A 20790-nucleotide genomic window follows, 5' to 3' on the forward strand; every position below is an offset into this window, starting at 1 on the left:
CTGCAGGTTCTAGAAAGGGCAATTGAATAAGAAAATGAAATAAAAGCGATATCCTTTGGAATGGATAGAGTAAAGTATCTATAGATGGTGTGATCTTGTATATAGGAAATATGAAAGGATACACTAACAGTTAGAAATAATAAATGAGTTCTGCAAACTTGCAGGATAAAAGATTAATGTACAAAAGTCAATTGTATTTCAAATTTCAGTGAAAAATCTGAAAACATAATTGAAGAAACAATTCCATTTACAATAGTATCAAAAAGAATAAAACACTTGGGAATAAATTTAACCAAAGAATTTGAGGACTTGTACACTAAAGACTAACAAACATTGTTCAAAGCAATTAAAGATGACTTTCATAAATTAAAAGACATGCCTGTGTTTGGGTATCAGAAAACTCACTATTATGATAGCAATATTTTTTCAATTTGGTCAACAGATTTAGTATAATCCCTAGCAAAATTCCAGGTTTTGTTTTGTTTGTTTCATCTTTCAGAATTTGGCCATTTGACACTAAAATTCATTTAGAAATGAAAAGGACCAAAATCACCATAAAATACTTGAAAAAGATCAAAAGTGGATGATTCACTTCTCGATTACAAAACTTATTACAAAGTTACAGTTGTCAAGACAGGATGGTACTGATAGAAGAACACATAGTTCAATGGTTTTGAAGTAAACCCTCATATTTTCCATCACTTGATTTTTGACAAGGTGCCAAGATAATTCAATAGGGAAAACGTCTCTTCAGAAATGACTGCTATGTGCTGGCCATATAGCCCAACTTGTAGAGTGCCTGCCTCGCATGCTCCAGACCCGGGTTCGAGTCCCCAGCACTGTGGAATTGCGGAAGTAACAAAAATGAGTGGTATTATAACTGGATACCCACGTGGAAGAGTATGAATCTAGAACTTTATCCTATACCACATACAAAAATGAACTCAAAATGAATTAAAGACATAAATGTAAGAGCTAAAACTATTAAACTATTAGGAGAAAACATAAACTTTATGATTTTAAATCTGGCAATAATTTCAGAGATATGGCAACAAAAAACAAAAACAAAAAATATATAAATTGCACTTCACCACAATTAAAAATTTTTGTGCATCAAATGACACTATCAAGAAATTGTAAATAAAATCTACATAGCAGGAAAAGTATTTGCAAATCATATATCTAAGGAGTTCAAATGCATAAAGAACTCTTGGAACTCCAAAATAAAAAGGCAAATAGCAAAATTAGAAAATAGACAAATAATTTGAACAAATAAATGAAAAGATCCTCAACATCTTTAACCAAAACGAAAATGCAAATCAAAACTACTTCATACCCAAGAGGATATGGTTATGAATAAAATAGATAATAATGAGTGCAGGTGAGGATATGGAGTAATTGAACTCCTCATACAGTGCTGTTGGGAATGCAAAATGGTGCAGCTGCTTTAGAAAACTGGCAGTTGCTCAATAATATAAACATAGAACTACCCAACAATTCCACTGCTAAATACATACCCAAGGGAATTAAAAACATATGTCCATTTTTAAAATGTACAAATTGTTCATGAATGTTCTTAGAAGCATTATTTATAATAGCCAAAAGTGGAAACAACTGAAATTTATATCAACCGATAAATAGATCAACATAATGTAGTATATCTACAGAATAAAGTCATATTCTGCAATTAAGAGGGAAGCAGTATTGATACTTGCCACAAACATGGATAAACTTTGAAAATTGGTTAAGTAAAAGAATCCATTCATAAAACATCACATATTGTATGATTCCATGTATAAGACCTGTTCAGAATAGGTTATTTATTGCAACAGAAAGTAAATTATTGGTTGCCTGAAGCTGGGGGCGTGGTTTGCAGGAAAATGAGAAATGATTGCCTGGGAGGAGATAGAGTGTGGGGGTTTTAGGGGGAGTGATGAACTGTTCTAAAATTGATTGTGGTTATGGTGGCATACATGAGTAAAATGATTCGCTTAACCTCAAAAGTATAAAGTCTTGGAATGGCCTAAGGAAAGAGAATGAATTTGTGAGTAAACCACAAAGTATAGATATTTCCTGAAGACATTCAGCATGATTAAAGCCTCTCTCCCTGCCGTCCTCTGCCTCCAGAAATATGTGGAGGCTTTGGGTAAGAGCAGAACCATTTCAAGGAACATAGCCTAATTGTGGATGATCTCCCTACACAGGTGCTAGCTACTCTGTGCCCATGTGGGATTTGAGTACCCTCAATCATTCAATCAGTAAGTGTGGCAGTAATGCTAATGTCTATGATTGATTTAAGGGGCTCTGATTCATTTAAATTTAGGTTTTATAAACAGAACTGTAGCTAGTAAAATACTAAAGGGTAACAAAATACAATGAATCTAGAGAAAGAAGGGATATATTACATAAGTAGTTACAATGTTATTTTTTAAAGTTTCAATTTGTCATGTTCTTCTTATAAATCATTACGACAACAAAATACTGAAGTACAATATTTATTCAGTAATGACAAATAACAAAGGTGACCAAAAACAAAACTGTTGTCCTTTTGGTAGAGGAGAGTAGTAAGTATAATTTAGTCTTCACATCATGTAGACTTCACATCATAAGTCTGTGATTATGAATGTCTAGATATATATGTTTATGCAGCTGTAGCACACCAGAAAAGAACTACTAGACAATGGGCTCTAAGGAACATGGGGTAACACTGATACTAATGTATCTTTTTTTAAATTTATTTTTTATTATAAACAAATGGGATACATCTTGTTTCTCTGTACATGAAGTAGAGGCGTACCATTTGTGTAATCATACATTCACATAAGGTAATAGTGTTTGATTCATTCTGTTATTTTTCCTTCCCCCACCCCAATGTATCTTGATTACTACACTTGATTTTGTCATTACTTAAAAGAGGGTATCATTAGTTTCCCAAGTTGGCCATTATTTAATGCACTAAAGCTAGACAAAATTCTTTGCTTTCATAGCCTTTGTCATATCCTGTTTCTCTTCCTAGCCACTTTCCAACATATACCACAGTAAATACATTGCTTATAGATATTCAGCTATTTATTCATATATAAAGAATACTTACTTACAACAACAAAATATAAACACAATTTAAAAGTGGACAAAGTATTTGAATAAATTTTTCCAAAGAACATAGAAAAGGTCAATAGTCACATGAAAAGTTGCTCAGTGTCATTAGTCATTAGGGAAATGCATAATAAAATCACAATGAAATACTATTTTCAAACAAACAGAATGACTGTTAAAAAACACAGACACTGGCAAGTATTGGTGAATAGTCAGAGAAATTGGGGACCTCATATATTGCTGAGGGGAAGACAAAAGATGCAACCACTTTGGAAAACAGTTTCTCAATTCCTGAAAAAGTTAAATAGTTACCAATACTCAAGAGAATTGAAAATTTAAGTTCAGCAAAATATTGTACACAAAAGTTTACAGCCATAATAGTCCAAAGTAGAAATAATCCAAATGTGTATCAATTGGTAAGTAGATATACAGGTTATGGTATACTCATACAACAGAATATTTTTCAAACATGAAAAGGAACGAAGTACTGAAGCATGTTACAAGATGAATGGACCTTGAAAATACTATGCTAAGTGAAAGAAGCCAGTCAAAAAAGGCCACATAGTATATGATTCTATTTATATATAATGTGTAAAATATGCAAATTTATGGAGAAAAAAGTAGATTAGTGTCTCCTTTGGGCTAAGGTGGAGGGTTAAGTATGTGGTAATAAGTACTGTGTTTCTTTGGGGGGTTATATATATGAAAGCCCCTCTACTTGGTAAAATATGGATGATCAGAGATAAGCATTTCTCAAACTTATAAATTCAGAGAATAAAAGACAGATTCTGGACTCAGCTCAAAAATATGTATATATAGTACTTTAAATAAGGATAAACTGATCAGATTTTCTTCTGTCTTCTAATGGTAATAGCAAGTGCTTGTGGTGTTGCTCTGCAGTAGAGTGCTTGTTTGACATGCACAAAGTCCTGGGTTCAATCCCCAGCATCAGAAAGTGACATCTCCCCAAAATGTTTGTTAAATGTCTTAATAACTGTGTATGATTCATTTTATAAATATAATTAACTTAATATTTTATATTAATATAACTAAAGCACCATTTAACATATCTGTACTTTGATCTTTGTCTATATTTCAGATAGGTTTCTCAGGATAGATTCATAAAAGTGGAATTACTAAGTGAAAGGATGAATATTGTTAAAGATTCTCAAAAAGTAATTCCAACTTACTAATCAGAAATATATTAGCTCATACTTATGAAAATTTTTTTCTCCAATTTATTTTTCAAGTCCCACTAGTTGTAATAGTCCTTCCAGCAGTGTGTAAAAATGCCTGTATTACCAAAACATCATGTATTATCACTCATCAGTTAGTTAGTATAGTTACTGCTTATTTTTAGTTCAAAGTATTTAGTTTAGTGAAATTCAATATTTGTTACTTATTTATTAGCCATTTATGTTTTATTTTCTGTGTATTTTTTGAATCACCTCTTATTAATTTTCATGTACTATTTACAAATTAAGATTTTTCTGAGCCAAGGCACAGTGGTGTATGCCTGTAATCCCAGCAATTTTGGAGATTGAGGCAAGATTTCAAATTGAAGGTCAGCATCATCAAATTAGCCAGACCCTCAACGACTTATTGTGACTGTTTCAGAATAAAAGTAAGAAAGAATGGAGGATGTAAGTTAGTGGTAAATTACCCCTAAGTCCAATCCCCAGTAACAGAAAAAAAAGGAGAGAATTTCTGACATTTTTTAAAGTTTCTTTCCCAATTTTATTCTTGTTTTTAAATTTTGATTCATGGTGTTTTTAATGGTGGACAATTTTAAAGTCATTGTTATCCATTTTTTCTTTATGATTTTTATGACTTATTTCCTATTATTTCTAAACTAGAAAGTTATCATTCCTCTGAAATTTATTGCATAATCAAACTTTCTTTTCCACTAATTTTTTAAAAATAATTTGATTTTTTGTATATTACAGTTTGTTCTTCCAAGTGGAATTAATTTTATTTTGTGTAAGCAGGTTGTTTACAAAATTATAGCTATTTTGCTCTTCTTTATGAAATATCTTTATTTTCTCAACTGTTGTGTTATACTGTCCTTGTAACCTACTAAAATATTATACTAAGGTATATTTCTTTGTTATCTGTTTTATTTAATTGCTCAAGTACCAATATTATGATGATCTAGTTGTTTGAGATTAAATTTTTTTTACATTTTTATTTTTTTATTTTTAGATGTTGCATTAAGTTTTAACATATGACAAGACTAGACTGCACACACACCATTGTTTCCATTTTCCATTTTTAGTCTATCTCCCTATGTATTTTTTCCGAGGAATTTCAGGGACATTTTGTCTCATTTTCATTCTTTATGCCCAAATTTTACACTGGGTTCTTGACTACAATTTTTGTGCTATGTATATCGTGTTTCTTGATTACTCAATTATACATTCATAACCCTTAATAAACTTTCTTTTATAAAGATTCTCATATTCCTTTTAAAATTGTTATTTGCTCCATAATCTTAATTCCTCCAGAACCCCCATTGATGGTATTTATTGTGTGCTGAGGTCCTCACAAAACTCCGAGGTAGTAGGTATTTAGTATCCCCACTTTAGAGATAAGGAAAGAAGTCTCCAAGACATTAAATGAGGTGCCTATAGCCACAAAGCTAGTAAATATTAAATTTAGTATACTATTTCATTTTCTTGTTTTAGAAGAGTTCTTCCCTTCCAACCACTTAATGTTGTTTTATTTGGTTATTGCTGGACACTAGGAAAGCCTTTTAAAATATATCTTAAATTCAGCTAATTATCTGTCTATACTTACCGTTTGGCAGAAAAAATAGATTTTACTGGTCTCACTTGGTTGATGGACTGAAAGAGTGTTCTGGGTAGTTAAAAAAAAGTCTTATGCTGGAGGATTTGGGTAGGGGAACATCATTAAGCACTGAACTTTGTAGTATCCAACTTTTTGCTAAGAGTTTCTCAATCACCAGGCCTGTGGCCTGCCAATCTCTAGAGGATGATCAGGAGATCTCCTTCTTCTTGTTGAGTTTCACCTCCAACTAGGAAGTGGTTTTTTTAAATATATTTTTAGTTGTAAATGGACACAACACCTTTATTTTATTTATTTTTATAGGGTTTTGAGGATGGAACCTAGTGCCTCACACATGTGAGGCAAGTGCTCCACCACTGAGCTACAGCCCCAGCCTAGGAAGTGTTTTGTTTTGTTTTTTTTTTTTTGGATGCTGGGGATCGAACCCAGGGCCTTGTGCTTACAAGGCAAGCACTCTACCGTCTGAGCTATCTCCCCAGCCCCCTAGGAAGTGTTTTTACTTTGTGTACCTCATGAATTCAGGGCATGCAGGTTCAGCAGACCTCATTCAGGTTATTTTCAGCATTATTGTGGTCTCCTCAGCAACCCCATTCATCTTAGGATGGTGGATTCCATATGTCTAGGAAGAAGATTTGGCTATATAGTTAGTTTTCCATATTCAAGAGACTCTCAGAACCCCTGCGCTTCTCCACCAACTTATGGAAGAAGTGTCTCACTCCCTTCTGTGCCACATTTTTATAGTCCAAACAGAAGCCCAGAGAGAGGTCAATGAGGGAAGCCCGGTACACATTGACCAGAGCAGATGATGTCAATTTTGACATTGGCAGATTAATTTTACAGGAACTGGGAACTCATGGTTGGCCAGTAACATGGAGCTTACCACAGAAAAAAGGTGTTAGCTGCTGCTGGAAGCTGGAGTTGGTCTAGAACATGGATAGTGGGAAAGTTGGAGAGTGTTAGAAGACTGGAAGCAGGGACTCCTTAGATATGATCCCTGCTGACTATTGATGCTAAAGACATATCTGCATATCTGAACCAACTGTTGTGCAATGCTTAAATGTTCTTTTTTTTTTTTTTGCGGTGCTGGAGATTGAACCCAGGGCCTTGTGCTTGCAAGGCAGGCACTCTACCAACTGAGCCATATCCCCAGCCCACTTAAATGTTCTTTTAATTCTAATCCATTTATTAATTCTGAGCCCACATATTATAGAAATTTAAGAGCCCTTACTATATAGATTCAAAATGTCTTGAATAAAACAGTTTGAATATAGGCTCAGTCGCTTAAGTGATCTAGAAGCAAGTTACTTAATTTCTAATCCTCAATTCCTTCATCTGTGCATAGGGGATAATAGTATTTACTTTATTGTATTATTGTGAGGACTAAATGAAATTAGGTGTACCTGTTGCATGAGAAACCAAAAATTATTATTCACTAACGGATTTCTACAAATTTTATAATTGATAGGTTTCTTTAGGTAAACAATTAAGTCATTTATTAACAGTGATTTTTTGGGGGAGGGGGGCACCAGGGATTGAACCCAATGGTGCTTAACCACTGAGCCACATACCGAGCCCTTTTTTAGATGTATTTTTATTCTGAGACAGGTTCTCATTAAGTTGCTTTAGGACCTCGTTTAGTTGCTGAGGCTGGTTTTGAACTTGCTATCTTCCTATCTTCAATCTCCCAAGCTACTGGGAATATAGGCAGGCACCGCTGCATCTGGTTTAAAAGTGATTTAAATTCCTTTCCAATTTTTAAATTGATCGATTTATTTCACACTAGGGATTGAACTAAGGGGCACTTTACCACTGAGTTAAATACTCAGCACGTTTTTAAAAAAATTTTTACAGACAGTATTTTGATTCATCATACACAAATGGGGTACATCATTTCGTTTCTATGGTTGTACAGGATGTAGATTCATACCATTCATGTAATCATACATGTACATAGGGTAATGATGTCCATTCCTCAGTTTATACCCAAAAAACTTAAAATCAGCATACTACAGTGATGCAGCCACATCAATGTTTATAGCTGCTCAGTTCACAATAGCTAGATTGTGGAACCAACCTAGATGCTCTTCAACAGATGAATGAATAAAGAAACTGTGGTATATATACACAATGGAATATTACTCAGCACTTTTTGATTTTTTTTTTAAATTTTGTGACAGAGTCAGTCTCCCTATATTGCTTAGGGCCTCACTAATTTATGGAGGCTGTCTGGAATGCGTGATCTTATTGCCTCAGCCTCCCAATTTGCTGGGATTTGAAGTATGTTACACCACACCTGGCTGTTTATATTTATTTTAATTTATGTCTTATCACACTGACCATAACTTTCCAAACAATGCTTAGTAAGAATGGGCATAGCTGGGCTCCATGGCACAAGATTATTAAAACAAACAAAAAGTCCTAAAGTTGGAGTGTTGACTCAATGTGGTCGAATCTATTTTTCAGAAGATGTAAATCCAAAACTTTGTGATATATTCCTCAAGCTTTAAATGCTGCATTTAATTCTATTTGGGGATGTAGCACAATGATAGAGCACTACCTAGTCTTTCATGTGCTAGATCTTATCATGGGTTTAGTCCTCAGTACTGCCAAAAGATAAAATAAAAAATAAAAATTCTGTATGAGCAAAGTAAAACAAAATAAAATAAAACAAGAGGTCCCAACAGAAAGCTGGATCTGGCCTGTGAATGCCAGTTTTTTTAACCTCTCAAGTAGATATTTTCTTTTTTGAATGTTGGCAGTTTTTTCTTTGCTGGGGGACAGTGCACATAGTATCATTCAAAAATTTAATCCACAAATGAAGGATTTCTTCTTAATGCTAAAGTTAAAAATTGTTCCCTTAATTGTTGTCTACAATTAATTGTTGTCTACAAATTCAAGCAGAGTCAGTCCTGGTAAAATCCTATTTGTATCCAATTAAGCAACAATCTCAATAAATAATTAATTAATTAATTATGTAACATTTAGTTTTATCCAAAAAAATCTTGCTTTCCACCTGAGCTAACAACATCAAGGTGAATTTTAAGGGTGTCCATTGAAATATTGATGTGCTTACTAGTAGTCTTACTTCTCTCAAAATATCTCTTACAGTATGATGCAATAGAAAAAGTAATAGTGTGAAGGTCAGAAAATTTTTATTCTAATCCTGTTTTCTTCATTAACTGTGTAGCCCTAGGGGGGAAAAAAATCACATACATTATTTAGACTCTTTTAAAAAATCTATACAATAGGTGTATCTTTCTGGCTCTAAAATTCTGTTACTGTAGTGTTAACTCCATCCCATTATTTCCTCAATTTCAATTTCTTATGGTACTGGAGATTAAACCTAGGTGAACTTTACCACTGAGCTATACCCTCAGTTCCTTATTTTTTAAATTTTTATTTTGAGACAGGGTCTCGCTAAATTGCAGAGACTGGCCTTGTACTTGTGATACTCCTGCCTCATCCTTCCAAATCACTGGAATTACAAACTGTTCCACTGTACCCATTCCCCCATTTCAGTTTTCAATATCTATTCAACTAAGGCTCAAGTCTCTTATTTCTGTGACCTCTTTCAAGATGCAAATACTTATCTGGCATATCACTACTCCATTTTGCTCTTAATTTTCCTACATTTTTCTTTTTTTTCCTCTTGTGGAGTTTTTTGTGGAGCCTGTTAAGAATATTATGCTTTATCTTAAAACTTGATTATTATTCCAATAACATCTGACTTTCACACTAAGACGTCAATTTCTGTATAGTCTTTCTCACTGGAGATTCACCTGCATATTCCTGAGATGACATATGGCTTCTTCACTGCCCAACTTATGCAGCATTGGCAGCTTCTCCAGTACCCCTATAGTAGTACATATGGTCTCCCAAGTGCCCAGATCCTGAAGTGTAGGGGGCTTCTTCAGTGCTCACCTCCTGTGTCTTCTTTTGGTATCACTTTCTGCTCAAGCATTATTCTAGTGGAATATTTCCAAGTGAGACACATCCCACCTCCACTTGATCAGCTTTCCTAAGGTACACTAGGAGGTGATTTTCTGATAAGCTTGGTAGGACAAATTTTCAGCAAGTTCCACCAGCATTCAATCAGGGTGACTTCTCTTTCATGATAGCCTCCACTAAAACAAAGTCTGGATCTTAGCTCTGGGTTGGGGATTTGGGGAATGGTGGTGCAAGTTTCTTCCTTGGGTGTTCTCTTTCAGTCAAAGGTTCAGGGATTGCTTTCTATTTCTGCTATTCCTAAAAAGATCTCCTCGATTCTTTATAGCCAATTTGTACTTATTCTCATCTGTCATTATAGGTAACATTCTTTATCTTAAATTTACCCCATTCAAGTTATTGTTTTGTTTCTGTCTCCTAATCAGACCCAGATTGATATATGTATATATTTCTATCTCTTTGCAGATTAATTCACTCCTTAATTCCTTGCAGTCAGTCTTCTATTCCTACTGCTACTGAAAAATATGGTGAAGTTCAACCACCTTTCTTTCCTTTTTTTTAAATTTTTTTTTGGGTGCTGGGGATCAAACCCAGGGCCTTGCGCTTGCAAGGCAAGCACTCTACCGACTGAACTATCTCCCCAGCCCTCAACCACCTTTCTAGATCCTGTTTTGCTGCTAAAAGAAGAAACTTCTTGAAACTCTTACTTAAAATTCCATGGTATTAAGCTATTCCATTTGTATTCCTGAATATTTAACTGTTCTGTGTTTTGTGATCTCCAATTTCTTCTCACATTGCATAATTCTCATTCTAAAGTCTGAATATTTACATCTTAGTTATTTTTGTTGATTTCTCATCTCTATGTAACTCATATTCTCTTGACTTTAGCTACCATCTTTGATCTAATGACTTCCAAATTGTGTTTGTAGTCGTATTACCTCTTCTAACCTTATTTCTATATCATTCAACTTTTTTATCCAAAAAAATAGAGTGATCGCTATATGGCAGGCATGATGACTGTTATGGTTTAGATGTGAGGTGTCCCCCAAAAGCTTGTGTGTGAGACAATGCAAGCTTTAAAGGACAAATGATTGGGTTATGAGAGTCTTAACTGAGTGGATTAACTGAGTGGTAACTGAAGGTGGGTAGGGTGTGGCTGGAGGTAGGTCCCTGGGGGCATGTCATTGGGGCATTTTTTTTTTTTTTTTTGCAGTGCTGGGGATCGAACCCAGGGCCTTGTGCTTACAAGGCAAGCACTCTACCGACTGAGCTATCTCCCCAGCCTGGGGCATATATTTTCTGTCTGGAGAGTGGAGTATGTCTCTCTCTCTCTCTCTCTCTCTCTCTCTCTCTCTCTCTCTCTCTCTCTCTCTTTGCTTTCTGATCATCATGTGAGCTGCTTCCCTCTACCACACTCTTTCCCCATGATGTTCTGCCTCACCTTGGACCCCAAGGAGTGGTGCCGGCTGTGTATGTACTCTGACACCCTGAGTCCCCAAATAAACTTTTCCTCCTCTAACATTGTTCTATTCGGGTCTTTTAGTCACAGCAGCAAAAAAAAAAAAAAAAAAAAAAACAACTGACTAAAACATGACAGATAATGAAATTACAAAGGTGAACAAGGGATATTTCGTGCTCATGGCAAACTAGTTGACCTGTGGTGAACAATGACAAGTGAAAAGAATATTACTATACTGCATGGTAAGTCCTATATTTGAAGTAAAGAGTATTATGAGAGCATAAAAAAAGGAACACTTAATCTAATCTTGGAGGAGGTCAGGGAGGACTTTCCAAATAATGCAAGTAGAGACTTGAAGGATAAGTAGGAGTTATCCAGTTGAAGTGGAATAGAATGGGAAGACAAGGTTAGAAAGACAGTTCTAGGAAGAGCGTGCTGCATGTGCAAACACCTGTATGTCATAGAGAACATAGTATGTTGGGGTGACAACAATAAATTCAGACTATAGAGTTTCAGATCAATTAGCCATCTTCAAATTGTCTACTTCTTCAACGTTGCTTTTTGATATTTTTCCAACTTCTAATTCACTATGCACAAGTGAACAATAAATGCATTTTGACATCCTTCTTTAAAAGTTTTTCTCAATTTCTGTCCTGCTCTTCTGTGCAAATATACAAATTGTATCTTTTTGTGCTCAATTTTCTCTTATGAGCATTGCTGTTCTTTTCCTTTGGCATTGACCTAAAAGCCATTAGGCACTTATTTTATTTGATGAAGGACTGTACATAGTTAACTAATTTTTATTCACATACTAAAATATTTATTGAGTGTATTCTATTTCCAGGTGGTGTTCTGAACAACACAGAAAACGGGTGAACAAGTTAGATAGGACTCTTGCCCTCATGGAGCTTATAACAGTAGCAGTTCCTGAATGTATGACTTATTTTTCCAGTGGGACTACGAGCTCCTTGAGGTCAGAGATAGTGATCTAAATTTTATAGTAAATCTGCTTTAATTCAGAATAATGAGAAATAAAAAATATTCAAGATGATGTGTAGAAAGACTTAGGTACCAAAGGATTCTTACAAATATCCCTTAGTGCTCTAGACACATTTTCTAGTAAATGGGACAGTTAGTAGGGCAAAATCAATTCTGATTTTTAGTATTTTACAGATGAACACTTTTATTTTTCAACTTTTTATTATAGCAAATACTTTAAGCATTTTCATCATTAATTTTTTTTTTTTTTTTTTTTTTTTTTTTTTTTTTTGCGGTGCTGGGGATCGAACCCAGGGCCTTGGGCTTGCAAGGCAAGCACTCTACCAGCTGAGCTATCTCCCCAGCCCTCATCATTAATTTTTGATAAATGTAATTTCCATAATCTAGTTCAGAGATCCTTGACCCCATCACTATTGACATTTTGGGCCACATAATTCTTTGTTTTGTGCGTGTGTGTGTGTGTGTGTGTGTGTGTGTATGTGTGTGTGTGTACTTTAGGGGCTGTCCTGTGCATAGTAGGATATTTCATATTATCTTGTTCCTATTTCCACTAGATATCTGAAGCCAAACTGTACCCACTCTGAGATCAAAAATACCTTAAGACATTGACAAATGTCCACTAAGGAGCAACATCATCCTGGTTAAGGTCTTCTGCACTCCTACTCTGAGACTGAGTTGTATGTTAAGGATAACACCTATAACCTCTACACCAATATTCAAAATAAGACCCCCATACACTTGCTATTTGACAGAGGTCTGAGAATCTCTCATAAAAGTCAGACTCACATTTTCTTCAGGAGACCTTATACACAAAAAAATCTTAATATTTTTAGAAATGAATATGAAATTTACTCATTATTTTACATTATGTCTCATTCAATTCTAAGCTATTATTTATTAGCCATGTGTTGTGCTAGTGTTCTGCATGCATTATCTCATTTTTTTTTAATTTTTTTTTTAAAATTTTTTTTTGCATTATCTCATTTTAATTCCTGTAACAACCCTGAGGAATTGGTATATCTGTATATGAAGAAACTGAGGGGCTGGGGAGATAGCTCAGTCGGTAGAGTGCTTGCCTCGCAAACACAAAGCCCTGGGTTCGATCCCCAGCACCGCAAAAAAAAAAAAAAAAAAAAAAAAAGAAACTGAGGCAAAGAAATTTAAATAATTTGTCTAAATTTATGTAGTTTGTGGTGTAAATGGGTTTCAAATCCAGTTCTCTGACAAAACTAGTGTACTTTCTACTAAACATATTGACTGACCTTTTTTTATCTCAGTAACTTTATATTAAGAATGTTTTAAATTCAAAATTATGTATAATCCTATATTATATATACTCATAAAATTCAAAATCATAATTCTAAAAGTGATGGTTTTTTTATTACCATCAGAATGTGGTGGATAAAAATTTCCCATTCTTACTTTGGTTAAACGATTAACTTCATCCATTATTTGGTTCACATCTCACTTTTTGTCTTGTTTAATGATATAACCTACTAAAAATGAAATCATCAGCTACTAAACAAGTATGTTTCCAAACTAGAAGATAAAGTGATTGATTTCCATTACCTGTAAATAAATCTGTGATGTTATGAGAATAGAGTCACTCTGAGGTATATATTTCCATAAGATTATAGAGATTTCAATTTTCAATGATCTTTGATGTTTTGTCTGGTCAAGACTAACGTTTATTTAACAAGATACAGTTTAAAGGATAGTGATCTAGAATGAGAAAGTACTATTCTGGGGATCAGGAGAATTCAGAAATTTTAGTTCTGGTTCTATCTAACATAATTAAGAACCTGAGCAAGTTATTTCTCTATTCTGGGCCTCATGTTCTTTCCCTGTAAAAGGGAGTAAGTGGGGGCTGGGGATCTAGCTCAGTTGGTAGAGTGCTTGCCTCACAAGCACAAGCCTCTGGGTTCAATCCCCAGCACTACACACACAAAAAAAGAAGTGAGATATTCACATGATTTGTGTGTGTGGTGCTGAGGACTAAATCCAGATCTTTGTACTTGCTAGGCAAGTGCTCTGCTACTGAGCTACACCCTGAGATCAAGGTTTCATTTTTTCAATTTTTAAAAAAATTGGGGGCTGGGGAGATAGCTCAGTTGGTAGAGTGTTTGCCTTGCAAGCACAAGGCCCTGGGTTTGATCCCCAGCACCGCAAAAAAAAAAAAAAAAAAAAAAAAATTTGGTGTTTGAGTGATGATAGAATTTCAAAATTATATTTAATTCTTATTCCTTAAGATTTTTAATGTAGTTTTTTTTATTTCCTTTTTTTTTTTCCGCTTTGGTACCTGCAATTGAACTCAGGGGTACTTAATCACCAAACCACATCCTCAGCCCTTTTTTTTTGTATTTTATGTAGAGACAGGGTCTCACTGAGTTGCTGAAGCTGGCTTTGAACTCGCAATCCTCCTGTCTCAGCCTCCCAAGCCACTGGGATTACAGGCCTGCACCACCAGGACCAGTTTTTAATTTGCTTTAAATTTGATTTGCATTTCACTCCATTCTTGCTTAAGGACTTTTTTCTAAATTTCCTCTAGATGGTGCTCCACAACAAAAAATCACTTTTTATTTTAGTCTAGCATCTATCAAAAAATATCCTTAGTCAAGAAGACACTCCCCTTTGTTTCCAAATTCTGTATTACATCTTATCTGTATCATAATTTATAAGATATTGGCACTATGAAATATAAATATATTTTTCTAAGATTTACAAACGTATTTAATATAGCACAAAGTGCCATCTGTATGGAATAATACCATCTGTTACTCCATGTACCAATTCCATTCCTTATATCTGTGTTATGGCAGCCAGCCATCAATTGGATTTAGATGTACAGTATTGTGTTGTTCTTGTAGTCAGTATATATGTCATTTACAAAATGAAGCTTTTAAAAAATAAGTACACCTAGAGCTAAATTTTATTTATATGTATTCCATAAATGAATTATGAATATGTTAGACAAAATAATTAACTTATATATTATATTTTACTTATATTACAATGCAATTTAGTTTACCAACATATTAAAACTTCAATTCATGCATAGGAGATAATCTGAACCAAAATGTTTTTTTTTACTGGTATTGAAAAAAGGATAAATTTCAATTTTTACAAATGTATTAATACATTTAAGGTTTTTTTTTGTTTTTTTTTATTGTAAACAAATGGGATACATGTTGTTTCTCTGTCTGTATATGGCGTAAAGGCATACCATTTGTGTAATCATAAATTTACATAGGGTAATGTTGTTTGATTCATTCTGCCATTTTCCCCTCCCCCCCACCCCTCCCACCCCTCCCCTCCATCTATACAGTCCTTCCTTCCTCCATTCCTGCCCCCCTCCCTAAACCCAACTCCAACCCCAACACTAACCCTTCCCACCCCCCATTATGTGTCATCATCCACTTATTAGCGATATCATTCTTCCTTTGGTTTTTTGAGATTGGCTTATCTCACTTAGCATGATATTCTCCAGTTTCATCCATTTGCCTGCAAATGCCATAATTTTATTTTTCTTTATGGCTGAGTAATATTCCATTGTATATATATACCACATTTTCTTTATCCATTCATCAATTGAAGGACATCTAGGTTGGTTCCACAATCTGGCTATTGTGAACTGAGCAGCTATGAACATTGATGTGGCTGTATCTCTGTAATATGCTGATTTTAAGTCCTTTGGGTATAGGCCAAGGAGTGGGATAGCTGGGTCAAATGGTGGTTCCATTCCAAGTTTTCTAAGGAGTCTCCACACTGCTTTCCAGAGTGGCTGCACTAATTTGCAGCCCCACCAGCAATGTAAGAGTGTACCTTTCTCCCCACATCCTCGCCAACACCTGTTGTTGCTTGTATTCTTGATAATCGCCATTCTAAGTGGGGTGAGATGGAATCTTAGGGTAGTTTTGATTTGCATTTCTCTTATTACTAGAGATGTTGAACAGTTTTTCCATGTTTGTTGATTGCTTGTATATCTTCTTCTGTGAAGTGTCTATTCATTTCTTTAGCCCATTTGTCGATTGGATTACTTGCATTCTTGGTGTAGAGTTTTTTGAGTTCTTTATAGATTCTGGAGATTAGCGCTCTATCTGAAGTATGTTTGGCAAAGATTTTCTCCCACTCTGTAGGCTCTTTCTTCGCATTGCTGATAGTTTCCTTTGCTGAGAGAAAGCTTTTTAGTTTGAATCTATCCCAGTTATTAATTCTTGCTTTTATTTCTTGTGCTATGGGAGTCCTGTTGAGGAAGTCTGGTCCTAAGCCGACATGTTGAAGCTCTGGACCTACTTTTTCTTCTATAAGATGCAAGGTCTCTGGTCTGATTCCGAGATCCTTAATCCATTTTGAGTTTAGATTCGTGCATGGTGAGAGATATGGGTTTAGTTTCATTCTGTTGCATATGGATTTCCAATTCTCCCAGCACCATTTGTTGAAGAGGCTATCTTTTCTCCATTGCATATTTTTGGCCCATTTGTCTAGTATGAGAAAATTGTATTTATTTGGGTTTGTGTCCGTGTCCTCTATTCTGTACCATTGATCCACCTTTCTGTTTTGGTACCAATACCATGCCGTTTTTGTTACTGTTGCTTTGTAGTAGAGTTGAAGATCTGGTATTGCGATACCCCCTGCTTCACTCTTTCTGCCAAGGATTGCTTTAGCTATTCTGGGTTTTTTATTCTTCCAGATGAATTTCATAATTGCTTGCTCTATTTCTGTAAGGTACATCATTGGGATTTTAATTGGAATTGCATTGAATCTGTATAGCACTTTCGGTAGTATGGCCATTTTGACAATATTAATTCTTCCTATCCAAGAACATGGGAGATTTTTCCATCTTCTAAGGTTTTCTTTCTTTAGTGTTCCATAGTTCTCATTGTAGAGGTCTTTCACCTCTTTTGTGAGATTGATTCCCAAATTCTTTATTTTTTTCGAAGCTATTGTGAAAGGGGTAGTTTTCCTAATTTCTCTTTCTGAAGATTCATCGCTTATGTATAAAAATGCCTTAGATTTATGTGCATTGATCTTATATCCCGCTACTTTACTGAATTCACTTATGAGATCTAAAAGTTTTCTGGTGGAATTTTCTGGTTCCTCTAAGTATACCATCATATCATCAGCAAATAGGGATACTTTGAGTTCTTCTTTTCCTATTCATATCCCTTTAATTTCTTTGGTCTGTCTAATTGCTCTGGCTAGAGTTTCAAGGACGATATTGAATAGAAGTGGTGAAAGAGGGCATCCCTGCCTTGTTCCAGTTTTTAGAGGGAATGCTTTCAGTTTTTCACCATTTAGAATGATATTAGCCATGGGTTTAGCGTAGATGGCCTTTACAATGTTAAGGAATGTTCCCACTATCCCTATTTTTTCTAGTGTTTTGAGCATGAAGGGGTGCTGTATTTTATCAAATGCTTTTTCTGCATCTATCGAAATAATCATGTGATTCTTGACTTTAAGTCTATTGATATGGTGAATGACATTTATTGATTTCCTGATGTTGAACCAACCTTGCATCCCTGGGATGAAACCCACTTGATCATGGTGCACTATCTTTTTAATATGTTTTTGGATGCGATTTGCTAAAATTTTGTTGAGAATTTTTGCGTCGGTGTTCATTAAGGATATTGGTCTGAAATTTTCTTTCCTTGATGTGTCTCTGTCTGGTTTAGGAATCAGGGTAATATTGGTTTCATAGAATGAGTTTGGGAGAGTTCCCTCCTCTTCTATTTTCTGGAATACTTTGAGAAGTATTGGAATGAATTCTTCTTTAAAAGTTTTGTAGAACTCGGCTGAGAACCCATCTGGTCCTGGACTTTTCTTTGTTGGAAGGCTTTTGATGACTTCTTCTATTTCATTACTTGAAATTGGTCTATTTAAATTGTGTATGTCCTCCTCGTTCAGTTTAGGCAATTCATATGTCTCTAGAAACCTGTTGATGTCTTCGAAATTTTCTATTTTGTTGGAGTATAGATTTTCAAAATAGCTTCTAATTATGTTTTGTATTTCAGTCGTGTCTCTTGTGATATTTCCTTGTTCATTCCGAATTTTAGTGATTTGGGTTTTCTCTCGTCTTCTCTTTGTTAGTGTGGCTAAAGGTTTATCAATTTTGTTTATTTTTTCGAAGAACCAAGTATTTATTTTGTCAATTTTTTGTATTGTTTCTTTTGTTTCAATTTCGTTGATTTCAGCTCTGAGTTTAACTATTTCCTGTCTTCTACTACTTTTGGTGTTGGTCTGTTCTTCTTTTTCTAGGGCTTTGAGCTGTAGTGTTAGGTCATTTATTTTTTGAGTTTTACTTCTTTCATTAAATGCGCTCCATGAAATAATTCTTCCTCTAAGTACTGCTTTCATAGTGTCCCAGAGATTTTGATATGATGTTTCTTTGTTCTCGTTTACCTCTAAGAATTTTTTAATTTCCTTCCTAATATCTTCTGTTATCCATTCATCATATAGTAGCATATTGTTTAATCTCCAGGTGTTGGAGTAGTTTCTGTTTTTTACTCTTTCATTAATTTGTAACTTCAATCCATTGTGATCTGATAGAATACAAGGTAGTGTCTCTATCTTCTTGTATTTGCTGACATTAGCTTTGTGGCATAATATATGGTCTATTTTAGAGAAGGATCCATGTGCTGCTGAGAAGAAAGTGTATTCACTCTTGGTTGGATGGTATATTCTATAAATGTCTGTTAAGTCTAAATTATCGATTGTGTTATTGAGATCTATGGTTTCTTTGTTCAATTTTTGTTTGGAAGATCTGTCCAGTGGTGAAAGAGGCATGTTAAAATCACCTAGTATTATTGTGTTATGGTCTATTTGGTTTCTAAAATTGAGAAGGATTTGTTTAACATACATGGATGAGCCACTGTTTGGGGCATAGATGTTTATGATTGTTATATCTTGCTGATTTATGCTTCCCTTAAGCAGTATGAAATGTCCTTCTTTATCCCTTCTGACTAACATTGGCTTGAAGTCCACATTATCTGAAATGAGGATGGATACTCCAGCTTTTTTGCTGAGTCCATGTGCATGGTATGTTTTTCCCCATCCTTTCACCTTTAGTCTATGGGTATCTTTTTCTATGAGGTGAGTCTCTTGCAGGCAACATATTGTTGGATCTTTGTTTTTAATCCAATCTGCCAGTCTATGTCTTTTGATTGATGAATTCAGGCCATTAACATTCAGGGTTATTATTGAGATATGATTTGTATTCCCAGTCATTTGGTTCATATTTAAAATTTTTGACACATCTTGGTTCCTCCTTTATTTGACAGTTCCTTTAGGATAATTCCTCCCTTTGCTGATTTGCTTCTTTGTTTTTTATCTCTTCCTCATGAAATATTTTGCTGAGAATGTTCTGTAATGCTGGCTTTCTTTTTGTAAATTCTTTTAGCTTTTGTTTATCATGGAATGATTTTATTTCCTCGTCAAATTTGAAGGTAAGTTTTGCTGGGTATAAGATTCTTGGTTGGCATCCATTTTTTTCAGAGCTTGAAAAATGTTGTTCCAGGCCCTTCTAGCTTTTAGGGTCTGGATTGAAAAATCTGCTGATATCCGTATTGGCTTCCCCCTGAATGTAATTTGGTTCTTTTCTCTCACAGCCTTTAAAATTCTGTCTTTATTTTGTATGTTAGGTATTTTCAGTATAATGTGCCTTGGTGTGGGTCTGTTGTAATTTTGTGTATTTGGAGTCCTATAAGCCTCTTGGACTTGATTTTCATTTCATTCTTCAGATTTGGGAAATTTTCTGATATTATTTCTTCAAATAGATTGTTCATTCCTTTGGTTTGTTTCTCTAAGCCTTCCTCAATCCCAATAATTCTCAAATTTGGCCTTTTGATGATATCCCATAGTTCTTGGAGATTCTGTTCATGATTTCTCACCATCTTCTCTGTTTGTTCAATTTTGTTTTCGAGGTTAAATATTTTGTCTTCAATATCTGAAGTTTTATCTTCCAGCTGTTCTATCCTATTGGTTATGCTTTCTATGGAGTTCCTAATTTGGTTTATTGTTTCCTTCATTTCAAGGATTTCTGTTTGGTTTTTTTTCAATATCTCTAACTCTTTATTGAAATGATCTTTTGCTTCCTGAATTTGCTCTGTTAACTGTCGATTGGTGCGATCGTTCAATGCCTGCATTTACTCTTTCATCTCATCGTTTGCTTCCCTAATCATTTTAATTATGTACATTCTGAACTCCCTTCTGTCATTTCTTCTGCCATGCTGTTGTTGGATTTTATTGATGTAACATCTAGATTTGTTTGGGGCATTTTCTTCCCTTGTTTTCTCATATTGTTCAGGAGTCAGTGGGTCATTAAGATATTGCAGATTTCCTCTATCAACTTATAGTGTCCCTGAAGATTGCTAGTATATCCCCTCTTATCCTTCAGTAGCCTGAAGTCTTGGACGAGGTTGATAATGCAGAGCTCTACGAAGAAGCTGCCTCTCTAGGGGTGGTGACCCTCAGATGGTGTATATTCCCTG

The sequence above is a fragment of the Sciurus carolinensis genome, chromosome X (assembly GCF_902686445.1).
Source record: "Sciurus carolinensis chromosome X, mSciCar1.2, whole genome shotgun sequence".
Lineage (NCBI taxonomy): Eukaryota > Metazoa > Chordata > Mammalia > Rodentia > Sciuridae > Sciurus > Sciurus carolinensis.